The 12,657-nt window shown below is 42.4% G+C and overlaps 1 protein-coding gene across 2 annotated transcripts in view; it reads right to left on the bottom strand.

The window, feature by feature from the left end:
* Positions 1 to 12,657, bottom strand: part of PLXNA2 (plexin A2) — a 415,423-nt gene that overhangs the window by 272,858 nt on the left and 129,908 nt on the right. The window lies entirely within an intron of this gene.

The following is a 12,657-nucleotide window of genomic DNA, read 5'->3' as shown; positions in this document are numbered from 1 at the left end:
TGCATAGAGGGACGCAGCTGCCTCAGACAGCAAATGCTGAGGGAGAGGGGAGTGTGTAACAGCAAAAATGTGTTGGAGGATAGAGTTGTGTGGGCCACATGAGCCCCTAAGCTAGACTTCTGCTATGGGGAGGACACTGTCCTATCACTAAAGTTGAAATAAGATTGCCAATTTGAACAAGTCCTATATAAAGGATGCGTGACACCACCTGTCTTTTGCTTCAGGCAGCAGTGTTTCTTGGGATAGTCCTGCCTTTATAAAGAAGCATGGGAGTGATTCGGTGAAATGTATTGTTATTGATAACAGCAGAACCACAAGAAAGCTCTTTTATCACATCTAGATTGGTGTTTGGCTTTCCCTTTTTTTGCTAGGAAGTTCTACAGAAAGCCCTGTTAGTATTGTCCATTCATGCCTCTCCATGCCCATCGACATGACTAATCCCCTGACCTTCAGTGCCGATTTTTCTCCCAGAAGATAACTGTTTCACAGTAACAGGTTTCACAGCTGACAGGACAGCACACAGCCTAAACTAGCTGAGTTTGGTTGAATGACCAGGAAACATGGAATAAATAGCCGTTCACAGCACAGTTTGACAATAGCTCAAGTGTGAATCATTTGCTCGGGGCAATTCATCTCCATAGGAAATTGTAAGACAAGTTATCATCAAGGATAAAAACTTAAATTGGGGGATCCTTCCCATGCCAGATGAAGCTAGCTCAGAATTTCAGAGATTGTTCTGGAGAGCTGTGTTTCCCCCTGTATCATAACTGGTAAATTGCAGCAAGAGAATCTTGATGCACACGCGTACAAGACTACAATGCACAAGCATGCACAATGACTGATCTCAATAGTATCTTTACTGTTGACTTTCATGGGATAAAGATGTCTCTTTCTGTTCTTAGCACAGCATTGGAATGAATACATTCCATAACATCGTCAGAGATCTATGAAATACCATCGAATGATTGTTGTGAACCTATGAACACAATGCATTTTTAAATGGTTCCTGCTGGACTGCAAGCCATTATACAGTTCCTTTGAAATGCTAAATTTGTTTTCTTGTTTGTTTGGAGTTTTTTTTTTTTGTAAAAGTGTTGCAGAGGCATCCAAGTGGAAACTGCTGATGCAGCCAGACTCCCTGTGGTTAAGGATCTAAATTAAACGTAATAGCTGGAAATCTTACTAATATTATTATAATTAATAGTTGCTCAGAAGTTTTTCCTAATTGATAATTATCCAATCTTGAATACCCATAACTTCCTGGGAAATCTCTTGGTGTGGTAGCAGGACTGAAGTCTTCACACCTACTCTTCCCCCTCCAGTAGTGGCGCCCTCCCTGTGGAACGCCCTCCCTTTAGATGTCAAGGAGATAAAGAATTACACAACTTTTAGAAGACATCTGAAGGCAGCCCTAAGGGACTGTATTCGGAGGTTTTTAATGCTTGGTGTTTCTATTTTGTTTTTAGATATGCTCTAAGTTGCCCAGAGTGCCTGGGGAAACCCAGCCAGATGGACAGGGTATTAATAAAAATAACCTAATAATAATACACTAGCTGTTGATGGAAACCTGCCATTTACAGTGCAGAAGATTACTGGCTGTTCCATGTTAGGAATATGTTCTATCTTTTAAAATAAGTATGTGTGCATGCGTGTGTGTTTTTGCCTACAATTTGCAAAGACTGGACCTGCCCCTTTCAATTTCCAGAGGCGTAGCCATGCTGGTCTGCTGCAACAAACCCAACAGAGTCTTCTAGCATCTTAATCATTGATAAATGTATTATAGTGAAAGCTTTCATCCTGAGATGCAACTGCTGAAGAAATCTCCAGTCCACAAAAGCTTATGCTGTCATAAACGTGTTAGTCTTTAAGGTGCCTCAAGACTCTTTGTTATTTATCATATTGTAACTGAGGCTCATGCTCAGAAACGCCATTCTGGATACCTTTTTTTTTAAATGGCCTGTAAATACATTGGCTTAGGTGTCATGGCATACCTCAGGTCTCAACTGGAATAGGTCGTAGCAGTAGAAGTGTGAGTCAGTGAGTTGATTCACTTCTACCACTAAGCCAAACCATGGCTTAGAAAAAAACGCACGAACATGCAGGTTGGCAGCAAGGAGATCATTGCTGTTTTGCTCCTTCTCTGGTTCTAATGCTGCTTCCTTGCTGTGAGCTATGTACACTGTACCCGGGCTTGTGGTTTGTCTCATTTCAGACAAGCTATGGTATGTAAAAAAAAGTATCTTCTTGGTTTACCACAAGCTCAGGTTCAGATGACACACTAAGCCAAGCCATGACATAATTCACAGCAGCAGAACTGGAAGAGGAGCAAAGAGATAGCAATCCAGCAAGTTTGTAACTGCATGGATTAGTGATGTGCTGTGAAACAGCATCATGAACAAACCTGGGATGTATAAGTAGTAGCTGAGTACCAATCTTTATAACAGGTTCAATGGATGAAAGCATTTGTGCCCCAGAGGCTGGCAAGGGGAACTGGTGGGACTCAATTGTTTGAACCTGCAGTCATTTTGGATAAATAATGAAATCTGCCACAGGTCTCAACACTGCTCTAGGCAGTCCCATATGCTTGTTGCTTCATGCCAGGGTGACTTTTAACATTCACATATGAAGCTGGCTTATACAAGAGCCAGCTATTAGTTGAAGTCTGCTTGAATGGGCAATGGCTCTCCAGGGGTGAAGGCAATGGTCTCTCCAAGCCTTGCCTGTTTGATATCTGTATGTTAGCTCAGGATGCTTTGGCAAACTGAACCTGATTTTGTGTTGGTAAAATGCTCATTGCTTTCCTTAAGCACTTAAGAACATTTTCTGGAATGTTTAATCTTGTTATAAACAAGCTGCAACATGTATCCTCTGGACAGGCAGTTAGAAACGTAAAGAACATTTTAATTAGGCATCTCCCCAAAGCAAAGTAGGGGCCAAACAGGGAGAGTGATTTATTGGGACAGGTACCAGTTGGAATGTATGCCATCATCTTGCAAATGATATTATGCCAAGCAGCTTTCACACTGAAGCCTAACTCTGGAAACTTCCAGTTACTTTGTACCCTGTGGGATCCACAGGGAGAATACACAGAATACACAGGTTTCTGTCTTCATGCACATGGTTTTCTGGAAGATCATGTGTCTCCCCTACCCTATATTTTATAGCAACACATAAAGGGATTCAAACTTGCTGTGACTGAGATGTTGTAGCTGGCAAGAGCCTTGAAAAAAAGAACAAATTCAGACATTTGGCCATTTTTTGGTTTATAATCACATAAAATAGCATTTTGTTAATTGCACACATTTAGCTTATGTGTAAAAAGCCAAACATAATTATTTACTTAGATCATTCTTCCAACCAATAATGTTTTCTGCCTGTGTCTCAGCTGGGTGGAGGCTGTCAGCAGTATGCCTCTTTGGAAATTGGTCAGTCAGGCTATGAGCTGAAACCCAAGTCACAGAAAATCCCTCCCTTATCAAAGAAATGAACTCTTTGAAGTAGATGATGTCGCAAACCCATGTGGGTAAGGAACTATCTTTTGAAGTTTGCATATAACAATTGGCAATTAGTAGAAAACTTACACAGGGAAAGAAGGCTGCATGTTACAAGTCCCACTAGTATACTTAGGCAGTGCAGCTATTGAGATATTGATTCAGAATTGGCAACAGGAAAGCTTATATTTGATGCAAAAGGAAGGGAGAGAAGAGGTGAGAGTTGCTCCTACACATATTCAGGAACAAAGTGCAGGAGGGTCTGGAAAGCTCAACTGTATTGCATCCATTCTGGTATACAATATTAATATACAGTGGTACCTCAGGTTACAGATGCTTCAGGTTACGGATGCTTCAGGTTACAGACTCTGTTAATCCTGAAATAGTACCTTGGGTTAAGAACTTTGTTTCAGGATGAGAACAGAAATCATGCGGCAGCAGCGCAGCGGCAGCAGGAGGCCCCATTAGCTAAAGTGGTACCTCAGGTTAAGAACAGTTTCAGGTTAAGTACGTACCTCCAGAATGAAATAAGTTATTAACCCGAGGTACCACTGTACAAGTACAGACACTTTCATCTTTCTGCCACACAAGTAATAATAATAATAATAATAATAATAATTTATTATTTGTACCCTGCCCATCTGGCTGGGTTTCCCCAGCCACTCTGGGCGGCTTCCATAGAAACCAGAAAACACTAAAATATCATACATTAAAAACTTCCCTGAACAGGGCTGCCTTAAGATGTCTTCTGAATGTCAAGTAGTTGTTTATCGTTTTGACATCTGATGGGAGGGCGTTCCACAAGTATATGTCTCTGAAGCATATTCATTGAAGGGTAGAACTTATCAGAAAGTTTGTTCATCCAGAAGGATCTGGGACCCCAAGGAAGCAGAAACAGATTCCCATAAGAGTGTTGCAATTCAGCATTGCAGAGGATTTGGCAACATATGTGAATTAAGGAAACTAATCCAGCTGCCTGCCGTCTCTGTCCACTGCTCCCATCTCTGGATGGAGTCCTAGATTCCTAGATCATAGGGAGAGGAGATGTGTATTCCCAGATGGAAGCATTATGGGTTCCAGATTAAGTTCCAAAGTGCAAAATGGCAATAAGCAGCTTGGCTGGATTTTTAGCCTAGTAGATGCCTGCTCCTGGAGAATGACATAAAGCAGTTCAGTGGAAAATAACAGAAAGCCAGGAAGCCGGGACAGAGCAATTGAAGCTCACCCCTGTCATGCAGATTCAAACTGCGGACCTTCTGATTGGCAAGCCCAAGAGGCTCAGTTGTTTAGAACACAGATGCTTCATGTGTATTGTTAGGAAGGAGATGAGGTAGTGATTCAACACTTAGAATCCTGAGGCAAACTTAAGAACTGCTAGAATCTTTGAATTCCCCAACAATTGTTTGTGCCTCTTAAGGTAATCTGTCTCCCTTGTTGAGAATCATGCAACTGTAGCAAATTAACAAGAAACTGGGCACAGAGTTCTGTGCAGAGAAGAGCACAACACACTTGGGGGTGAGGCTGGACAGCTCTCATCTTCTACTTGTCTTCACCATCACATTGAGACTGTCCTTAAGTGGAAACAGGGCCAAGTCTTCTCTCATCCATGAAAACAAAATGAGCAGTTGGTTCTAATGATGCAGTACAGTGCTAGAGAGAATCCTGCGCAGGATTTTCTGAATATGCAGTTCTCAGGAGCTGCTGGGCTGAGCTTATACAGCTTGCATCCCTTATATTCTTCTTTGAAGGAAGCCAGTGTAAGTAATGCAGCCAAAGGACAGAACTGGGTCAGGATAACAATAGGCAAGCAGTACTAACACAGGAGGCTAGAGGAGAAAAGCAATTAGGTTGGGCTCCTGTGGTCCAGGTTTCAGATGTCCAGTGTCAGGAGGTCAGGTTCAAAGCCTGCTCAGGCAGGATAATATGATTAAACCTGATGGCTTTTCTGCTCATGACCTCCAGGGCAGTGACCCGAAGTGCCAAGCTTTAGATGGTGCAGTCATCAGCACTAGGAATTACAGCAAGCTTTTGGGAGTTCCTCACAGTTCCATGAAGGAAACAGTAAAAACTCTGCAGGATCTTCTCTGTGAGAAAACGGAGGCAGGTGCCTGCTTTGGTAAATGCCATTCTGACCATCTCAAATTGTATGGATATTAAAATATGCCATAGACAAGCCTACTCTGGCTATACTGCCTGGGGCTGATGTGGGTTGTAGTCCAAAACATTTAGAGGGCACCTAGTTGGGAAAGATTGCTGAAGACTCAACTGAAAAATCACCTGTCCCAGAAATCAAATTCATAGTACCTGGCATTTCTGAACCCCTCTCTTCAGCTGTTGTTTCTTCTAACCTTTTCCTCTCTCTCTTGAACTTCCCTAGCATATTTTGCGAACCACCCTGTGGATCTTTGGATGAAGGGTGGTATGGAAATTTTAATAAATAATAATGAAATGATAATAATAGTATATATCATGCCAGACGTGTCCTTCATTCTTTTTGCCTGTCCTTAGTAGTTGTGGTTCTGATCCTGCAGAAAGCTCCCCCCTCACATCTTTTTGAAATGACCAGATGCAGAGGAGGGCAATCCTCCTGTACTATTAAGAGCAATAGCTGAAGGTGCAGTTTCTCTCACCCTTAAATAACAAGTATCAGGTTTGTTTATTTGCTTTCTTACATTTATATCCTGTGTTTTTTCCACCATGGAACTCAAGATGGTGTATGCTTGTTTCTCAGGGCGGCCCCTCATCCAGGCACTGACCAGACCCAGACCTGCTTAGCTTCAGCAAGCTGCCAGCCTCGTGTGCCTTCAAAAGAGGGCTATAAAAAACCCCTCTCTTTTACATGACTCTTAAACAGGCAAAAGTTCTATTCTTCACATTTCATAATCTTACCTGACCCACCAGTGGATAAACACAAGGATGTTCCTTTAGCCTCCTTACAGCCTCTAGACTATTAACTGCACTACATTTTTCATGTAATTAAACAGAAAACTCTAATCCAACGTAATTAGCTCCCTCATTGCCAACGTCAAGCAGAAAAACACTGTTTTAATAGTCTTTCAGGTCTATTTGGCTAGGAAAATACAAGTGTGTGGTTCAGTGGTTTTCACAAAGAAACAGCCCACCACCAATTCTCTTCCCCTCCCCTCCCTACTATCCTTGTAGATTTGTTTTCCTAGACAACACCAAATGATTTCCTGAGTGTAATAGGCCTGACATCTCTCAAAATACTGCATGGCTCGTCTCATCCAGACAAAAAGGCTGCTACCGCATCCCTGTTGGGGTAGCAAGAAAACTGGCAGACCAAGTACCGGTAGTAGCAGTTGCCAGTTTGGGCAACTTTCCCCCCATCTGCACTTCTAACTTTGCAAACCAACACACACACACATCAGGAGAGAACAACATCAGTTTTCTCAGGCCAATTCCCTCCCCACCCTGCAAACATGTCTGCCTAAAGCTGGGCTCCAGAATCTACATTTAGGCCTGTGAATAAAAGTGGCTGGCTTCCCAGAGCTTCAAAGCTGAGGCAGCTCTGACTGATTTCAGATGGTAAGAGTGACAGATGCTCCACACTTTGGAGAATTTAGCCACTTTAATTGGAAGCCCAGCTGTGAATTTTGGAACCCTGGTTTTTAAAACAGGCAGGCTTGGTTGGGGCGGGGGGAGTGTCAGCTGAGAAAAGAGAAAATGCAATCACAACATCATACTGGCATTCAAAAATTCTTGTGTGTTCTTCCAAGTTGAAAAGGGTGCAAATGAAGATGTAGATGGGACACATTTTAAAGGTCAAAATCACATACAAATTGGCTACTTCAGAAAAAAATTATGAGTCTTCTAAAGAGGGCCAGACCCAGAACATTTGGAATTGTATCCAGCTAAGATTTGATGTAAGGGACGCGGGTGGCACTGTGGGTTAAACCACAGAGCCTAGGACTTGCCAATCAGAAGGTCAGCGGTTCAAATCCCAGCGATGGGGTGAGCTCCCGTTTTTCAGTCCCTGCTCCTGCCAACCTACCAGTTCGAAAGCACAAAGTGCAAGTAGATAAATGGAAACGCCATTTACCTTCCCGCCAGAGTGCTGCTGCTTTGGTTCGCCAGAAGTGGCTTAGTCATGCTGGCCACATGACCCGGAAGCTGTACGCTGGCTCCCTCGGCCAATAAAGCGAGATGAGCGCCGCAACCCCAGAGTTGGTCATGACTGGACCTAGTGGTCAGGGGTCCCTTTACCTTTACCTTTTAAGATTTGGTGTTAGTTATGTTCATTAATTTCAGTGAGTTTATTCTGAGTAGGACTTGAATTGGATACATTTCTTGAATACCTAAGGGCAGGGAGACACTCCTTCCCTCTTTCATGTATAAAAGCCCTTTCAACTGGCAGTTGTATCTTATTTTAACACTGGCAATGGGATTGTAACCTCTTAATATGGAAAAGGCCACAAACTAGTTATGGGGACATGACCAGTCATGTGGTACAGTTCTGCCACACTAACAAAGGGGAATGGCTGGGGGGGGGGTAATGAAGATGAATTGCCACTATTACCCTAACCCCAGCATCTATTGCCTGAGTGAGTCGTCACACTCTAGCTAATGGTAGAGCTGGCCCTGCTTCTAACCATTTGTTTCATCAGCTTAACACTCAATATACTTGGGGAATTGGTAGAGAAAAATTGCATCTGGGAGCATTCTATTTAAACATGCATTAATTCAAACTTCTGCAGGGACAGAAGAAAACAAAATACTATGATCGGCTCCATCTGCCATAATTGATTCTTGGGAACCCATAATTCACACAATCATAGAATTATTGAACTGGAATGGACTTTATGTCATTTTGCCAAACCCTGCTCTGAGCAGGGTCATCCATTCACAACATTCTTAAGCAACTCTTTTTGCATTGTGTAGATTAGAAGATGCCACAAATATAAGTTTGAGGATCTCCTTGATAGATGGGTCCTTAGTGAAGAAAAAAAGAAAGAAAGAAAGAAAGAAAGAAAGAAAGAAAGAAAGAAAGAAAGAAAGAAAGAAATATATGATCTTTAGCTATGTTATAATGAAGAGGACATCTGCTGAATGTCCAAACATTCATTTTTTTAAAAAAAGACTAAGGATCAGTCTTTTTGAGCAGTCCAAGTCTAGATCTCCTGGCCCCTTGGCCCTGCAGATCAGGCTTTCCCTTCTACCTCTTCTATTTCACACTATTTGTGACTATTTGTTGAACATCTGATGGGAGCTAGAGAACTCTGCTCACAGCTTGATCCAAGGCTTCATGATCTTGGTTCAGGAAAGGGCCATAACTTACTGACAGAGCATATGTTTTGCATGGGAAAAGGTCTGAGGTTCAATCATCAGCATCTCCAAGTGTGACTGGGATAAACTCCTGCCTGAAACCCTGGAAAGCCACATCTGTCAATGTAGATAATAACCCAAAAGACTGAAGGCACCTTCCTGTGGACCACCATCTCTACCAATTAAACTGGTGGGGGCAGTAGAAGGACATTGAACCTAATATGCAGGTTGGAAGGGGTGTAGTAGATGAGGTGGCCACTGGGTGTCTTTGTGTGTCTAATGATGCAGTCATCAGGCTTGTCAAAGGGCTCAGATTCTGGAAAGGATCAACCGATTTTTATTCTTTTGAGACCCATTTCAGATGTCTGAAACTGAAGATTTGAAATGAGCCTGGGAGAAAATGGACTGGAGTTTCTTGGACTGGAGTATACATCTTCCAGAAGGAATATTACATGAACACAAATAAGGTGTTAATAAGTGAGTCATGCAAAATGCACACAGAAATAAATGTTCTCTCCTCATGGCTCATCCCTTGGGTGCCTGGGGGGAAATGCATTTTCTTAACCCTATGGCATTCAATTAGCTCCCAAGTCTTCCCACAAGACAAACTTTTCATAGCTCTTTAGCACAATTCCCCATAGTGCAGTAGGCCATCTTCAAGTCATGGCTATATTGGATTTCCTACAAAAGATAAAGGTTCTTCTGATGTAGGAACCCCATCCCTTTCATTAACAGCCAAATTGTGTCGCTCTAAGTTTGTGCAAGTTAACCCCAGTGGTGTATTCTTTCAAATACAAAAGACCCTAAGCAGATTCATTTTCAAAGTACTGTCTCTTAATTCTGATGGATGACCCCTTCTGAAAAGCAGGCTGTTAGGTTAATCATACAAGTAGAGGAAAATAAATCTTCTTGCTTTGATAGGTACATGTGTGAGCTTATGGGCCTAAAATTCTCATTGACAAACATTTTCTTCCTCCTTACCATATTGAAGTCTGCAGAAACTGCAGCCAGAAACATTCATTGTACTAAACCCTGTAACAATCAGTTATAGGAAAAGAATGCACTCCTTTTTTTTTTACACAAAAGTTCCTCTTACAGTGAAATCCTATGTGATGTACCAGCTGACACCCATCATTGCACTGAACAAGGTAAACCAATCCCCTGCCTCAAAGTTCAGTTTTCCCACACAAGGGAGGCATCAGGAACAAGGCATTGATTGCAACTGGAGCTTTCTGGCTTGATGACAGAACTTCAATAATAGGGCATTAGCCTGCAACAACAAATATGTAACAACTCCTCCCATGCCATCAATGCATCAGAAATAAACTCAAACATGCCGTCCCAGAGGAGTTTGGACAGATCAGCTTGTAAGGCAAGCTGTCCCAGGTGTAAGATGTTGAAGCTTGGATAACATTGGAGTGTGTCAGTTTCCCTGATCTGCAGTCTTCAGGCAAAAACTAAGCTGTGCATGCCTGCAAGACACAAAAGGGTAGCCTGAGCCTGGGTTCATCTGTTTAGTTTATCCTGCTGCTGTTGTCAGCATCAGCTGATAGTGTCAGAGCAAGGTCCATATTTAATGCAACTGGCTAATGTTTACCATTACTAATATTCTATCAGTGTACATTTTGCTTTAGAGAGGAGTGTGCAATTGAAAACAGACAGTGGAGAAGACAACAAAGAGAAGGGTGAATATACACAAAACCCTCTGCAAGGACAGCATACAGAATCAAAAGTCAATATAAAAATCATGGAACAAAAAAGCAGCACATCAAAACTCAGTATAAAAATACAACAGAGTGGATCAAACCTCATTAAAAACGGCTCCTCATATATGCTAGAATGATGGTGGGGCAGGGGTTGGAATGAAGTTATAAACTGTCATATATCTGAAAACATGGCTGGTTAAGGGCAACCAGTCCCAAGTACATAACTCCCCTGGTCTATAATGCCAGAGCAGTTTGAACTTTTCATGAGTGACACAATATATCCAGGCCCCAGCTGCCTATGTTCCTAGATGGGAGAGCAGAAAGAGCCATGGAGGCAGGAGGGAAGGGGGGGGCATAGTTTTTTTCTGCAAATGTTGCCAGATGCGTATAAATGGTGAGATCAGGGCTCCTCATGCATGCAAGTATTTCACAGCATCTACATGTTAGCTGCATCAAAATGCCAGCCCATGTTCTTCCCCCATTTTAATCTGGAAATACAAACTCCAATAACTAAGAAGAAGAATACTGTTGCAAACTAGCTAGCTGAATGATCAATTTGCCCGTCTGGAGGCTCCCTGAAACACAAACAATGTTAACATAGGTTGTGTACACACTAAACCTTTTTTTTTTTTTTTAGAAAAAGAGGTGCTAGAACTCACCATGGAACACCTCCCTCATTCACTTAGAATGGCAATGGCGCCCACCTAAGAGGTGCCAAAACTGAGTTCTGGCTGAAAAAAAGCCCTGCCTTTATTGCACATTCACATAGAAAGCTCAGGACAAGTGGAAAACCCATGCTTTCTAGGCATAGGACATGTGGAAGTGTGGGCTTATCCATGCTTCCTCTTATCCCACTGCTTTCCAACCCAGAAAACTGCTCTTTAGTGCTCAATTGAAGCAAACAGCAATTTGGGTTTTCTATGGATTGATGTTTGCTATGATTTAGAGCTAAAGAGTAGATTTTCCCTGGAAAAGGAGAGGGGCAAGTGGAAAACTGCTTGGACCTGTGCATTTTAGGCATGGGGCAAGTGGAAATGTGGATGAGCCCTCAATCAGCTGGGTTCATACCAAACAGCGACAGAAGGCATTAAAAGCTCTATCCAAACAAATTGCATGGTTTTCATTAAATCTCACTGCAGATTTTTTCAGGCTGGAAATGTATTCAGTGAAATTTATGACCTGACAAGATAGGATCCTATTCCTAGAACAAAAAAAAATCATATAAACTCTCCTAAATATACAATAAAACATTAAGCCCCCCCCCCCCAAACTGGCTTATTCCTAATTTCTAAAAGCCAGCCCAAGCAGCTGGTTCTTAAATAACTTCTGAAAGATACTCAGTCAAAGAGTTTCCAAGTAGGGTAGTGGGATTTTGTAACTGTATAGGTAGCCACCAAGAGACCCTCCTCTGTCTGAGGATACAGGACACCTTTGATGCACAACCATTTACATTTCCTTGGAATTGTAAACCTTCGTAGTTTAGTGTAATTTGACGAATGTATAGAGGACAGACTTTGCCTTTGCCTGCACTTGCCAAAAGAAAAAGGGAAAACGCAAGGAGAGAACAAATGCAAAATGGTCCAGAGCAAGCTGCTTCCCAGCAGACTGGGGTATTTCGGGAGCAGACAGTAGAGGAAGCTTACAAGCGAGTCATTCTCTCCACAGCCCAAACGAAAACTTGATAAATTTCACCTCTTTCTTCTCTAGCCACAAGTGCCATGCTAAGCTAAACACACTATGGAGGAATTGAATTGCTAATGAACTCCAGCTGGGATATCAAGTTTACACATTGTGGTTGCTGCAAGGGTGGGTTGTTTCTGAAGGGTGAGGTTTTTGAGGGTTGTTTTTTTTTTTGTTCCTTTGCCATTATTCCACCTTTTATTCAGCTGCTGGGAAATCATTCCTGCCCCCCAAAACCACCATGGAATGCCAATGTAACATGAGTCTGCCCCTTGGCTGGTTTGTGGTCTCTCAGCCTCAGAGCCATCCTTGCAAAGTTGCCTCCCCACTCCTTATCTCACATGTCTGGCAGAAAATGACACAGTTGTAAAGCTTGTAGAAGGCGGCTTCCATCCATGACCACAACTTTTCTACTAGTTTGCCCGGGGTGGTGGTACTCGATAGTGGGAGATTCCCTTTGTGGCCTCTGAATCATAAAGGTCTGGGGCTGCAGATTA

Source organism: Podarcis gaigeae (assembly GCF_964106915.1).
Source record: "Podarcis gaigeae genome assembly, chromosome: 6".
In the NCBI taxonomy this organism is placed as follows: domain Eukaryota; kingdom Metazoa; phylum Chordata; class Lepidosauria; order Squamata; family Lacertidae; genus Podarcis; species Podarcis gaigeae.
This window is presented reverse-complemented; position numbering and strand designations above follow the sequence as displayed.